Genomic DNA, 3,591 nt, shown 5'->3' with positions numbered 1-3,591 from the left:
ATTAAAGATTTTCAGTAAAATTCAAAAGGACAGAAAGTTTAAATAACCAGAATGCATTGGACCATAATTAAAAACTGTTTAATTATATATAGTATATATGGTGAAAGATTAAAACTCGTAATTCGATAAAATGCTGAAATATATTTATAACAACAGAGTTACATGCCATGTGTGTCTACCAAATTTTTGTAACGGATATTTTTTCTTAAAATGACAGCTGCAATGTCACTTTATATTCCAGCGTTTGGATTGCTTTTAGTGGTAACAGGAAGAGAAAACAGAAGCAGAGAGATCCCAATGGGATGAAAAGGGAAGATCTTGCTTTTTGTTCTTTGTGGAGAGGCCGTCTGCCGCTTTCCTGAGCCACACACCGCGTTCTTGCTGCAGTGCTTTGGGAGGAATCGGCTATGGCCTACAGCGCTGGATGAAGCGAGGATATAAGCACACATCTCGGATGTGGTACCTATTCAGAATCAGGTTAAGAAGCGTTCCAAGCCCAAGCTGTATCCTCCATGAGGACAGGTCCCATATTCTCTCTGATCTGTGTACCAGTAATAGGGAGTGGGATCAATTCCTTCCCTTTTATAACCTGCTAGCATTTCTTCACTATCCCAGATACACACTGAGCCTCCAACAATCTCACCAACATTGGGCATCAACACGTTGACAGATTCGGCGAGGCGGGAATCCTCGGGACATCGCTGCATGTAGAAGGACTTGATCTCCACAGGAAATCAACATAGCAGGATGGGCTCATAAATGGCGTCCATCATCAGTCTCTCAGGAGCTTCTGAGATGTCCTCTTCAAATTCATAGAAAGTCCCATCTTCTTTATATTGTGTTCTTTTAGCCACACAATAGCATCTGAATAGTTCATCCATTTGAAAGGCCGTTTGGGGGGCTTAAAGTTTGGGTTGAGCTCATACACTATGCTCGTCACTGGCAATTTTAAGATTCTGTCTACCACATCACAAACCAAGTCCTCCAATCCATTCAGGAGGTCCTCAAAGGTCAGGAAAAGGCACTCAGCCTCCACGTGGGTGTACTCAGCCAGGTGCCTTCATGTTCTGGACTGTTCTGCCCTGTATGACTGCGAGATACAAAAAACATCTCCCAGGGCTGGGATTCAGGTATCCAGGTATAACTGAGAGGACTGAGTCAAAAATGCCTCTTCCCCAAAATAGTCAAGCTTGAAGAGTGTGGCACCGCCTTCTACTTGTGTTTGCACTAATGTAGGAGGAGTGACCTCGCAGTACCCCCTATCAAAGAAGTGGTCTCTAAAGCACCTGGTGACCACGGAACGTGCTTTCAGGATTTTGGACATGTTTTCTCCTCGGATCATCATGTGTCTGTTGTTGAGCTGGACATCAACGTCAGACTCCTCATTGATCAGGTTGTCAGCTCCTCCGGCAGGGGCCAACCATATCAGTTCCCAAAAGTCACAGCTCAGTTCATGGCCCCCGGGAGCCTGCTTGCCCTTTGCGGTGAGATTCAGCATTCCATACATGGCAACACTACTCTCAGCGGACAAGACTACTCCGTTGTAATACTGACACAAATCATCTGACAAGACACAATGAAGATACCCTGTACCATCCCACAACACCAGAAACATTAATTTCTTTCCTTGTCTACCCAGCCTGTGGACCCAGCCAAACACCTTTACTCTTTGACCTCTATATCCTTCTAATGCGAGAATCTTCACACACTTTGGCTCTGGAAGACTTGAATCATTTTTAATGGTAATCTTCTTTGCTTCTTCCAGGTTCTTTTCTCTTCTCAAATTGTCTTCTGCTTCTTTCTTTTCCTGGGATTCATTCTTCATTTGTTCCCTGTGCCACATTTTCTTAATGTTCTTCATCTGTGATTTAGAAATAAGATCCCATCGCTCATTTTATTTTTGTGAATCATTTTATTTTTGTAAATGGTAGGAAATGGTTCTTTTTCCACTGTCATCAAAGCCTTTAGACCTGTTTTAAAAGGTTTCTCCTTGGTTCCATCACCTGTAGCATCATTTCCCTCTCAGTCCGAGATGTAGAGCTCTGCTAGCACCATCCCCGTGGTCACCTCTGTCACCTCCAAGGACATCGTCTTCCAAAACGCTGCCGCCTCATCACTGTAGCGTGCTGCAGCAGCTTCCCTGACTCCCACGTTGCATCATATTAGTTAATAAGTTTTAATCTCAGACCATCCTATGTTGTTACTTTAGGCCTCAGAGTTTGTAAGCATGCCACACAGGCCTCCCCTTAGCTTGCCAGGTTTAGTATGTGGCCTGTTTTCTTCCACTCTTCTGCTTTTGGTCATAAATCAGTCCAAAGGATGCATTGATGTCTGACCTTTTGGTTGGATAATGAGGTCCCAAAGTGCTAGGAAGGCCCAGTCCTAGGAAGTCTCAGTGTCAATTTGCTTGCAAAATGGTGAACCACTGGGGATGGAGTAAGACCTTAACCTTAGATGGCATTGAAGGTCGAATTATTATTATTCCAAAAAAAAAAAACAACAACAAAAAACCTACAGGTGAATGACAGGTGAAAGGGAGGCAGTCAGTTCTTAGGGGCCTTTATTAAGAAAAACACTCTGGATCATTTCCAAATTATAAGCTATCTTGATTCAGGTTTTGTTGTGTCTTACTATTTTATATTTTGCATCTAGTATAGTATTATTCACTTATAGTTTGAGGGCATACCGTACACATTTTAGTTTTCCTGATCTGACCATGAGATGAGTTTTTATTTACTATGGCCCATTTACTTTTCACTGAAAGCACTCCAGCACTGTTATTAATTTGATTTTTTGATTGTTGTGCAATTGGAAACTGTAACTTAAGTTTTTAGTCAGGGTCAAGGCTGTAAGAACACAATACTTTAAATTACAATTAACATAAAAAAATCCCAGAGGCCAGAAGTACGGGAAGAGTATTATAAGTAAATTTTTCTGTGACCCAGCAGCAGTTAAAGTGGGCTATGTTATGATTGCCATTTCAGCTTCTATCTGAATTAATATAGTTAGTAGTCCTTGTTGGTTTGGGCAGTAAGCACTTTTAGTACAATTACCTCCTTTGAACTTCTAAAAATATACACATCTTTTCCTTCCTTTTGCAGTAGCATTTTTTCTAAATTTCAAAAAAGAATCATAAAAAAGAGTATTATTAAAAAATTATTTTATACACATTCAGCAACTAACCATTGGGCTATATACACAACTGAGAAAAGTCTAAAGAACAAATATAATAGTTATTATTAATATTAGCAGACAGGTAAAAGCAATCAAAGGATGTTTAACATTAATTTGTAAGTACATAGGTGTTGGGAAACTCCTTGTCTGGTTTCAGGAGCTGTAACCCCACTGACAGGTGGGAGGGCCCCAAGGCTGGAAATAATCAGGGAGGCCTTGGAGAAACAGGCCCCTGAGGAAACAGTGACCTGTCCCCCCTGGCAGGGGCACAGCTCCTGCCTCTCTGTTTGGCCCTGTGATAGTTGCTTGCTGATGACGGATAAGACCCCTCAATGAAGAGGCAACCTAAGCCAGACATCGACTGGTATGGGAAACAGACAAGAAATTGAGGGATAAGGAGAAAGGGCAAAAAGGCCC

General features: G+C 41.8%; 1 pseudogene; it reads right to left on the bottom strand.

Moving 5' to 3' along the window:
• Nucleotides 1-405: 405 nt before the first annotated feature.
• On the bottom strand, nt 406-2,105 carry LOC129083113 (asparagine--tRNA ligase, cytoplasmic-like; annotated as a pseudogene).
• Nucleotides 2,106-3,591: the final 1,486 nt, after the last annotated feature.

Source organism: Pteronotus mesoamericanus, unplaced genomic scaffold, assembly GCF_021234165.1.
Source record: "Pteronotus mesoamericanus isolate MK-2021 breed Mesoamerican mustached bat unplaced genomic scaffold, CSHL_Meso_final scaffold_165, whole genome shotgun sequence".
Classification (NCBI taxonomy): Eukaryota; Metazoa; Chordata; class Mammalia; order Chiroptera; family Mormoopidae; genus Pteronotus; species Pteronotus mesoamericanus.
This window is presented reverse-complemented; position numbering and strand designations above follow the sequence as displayed.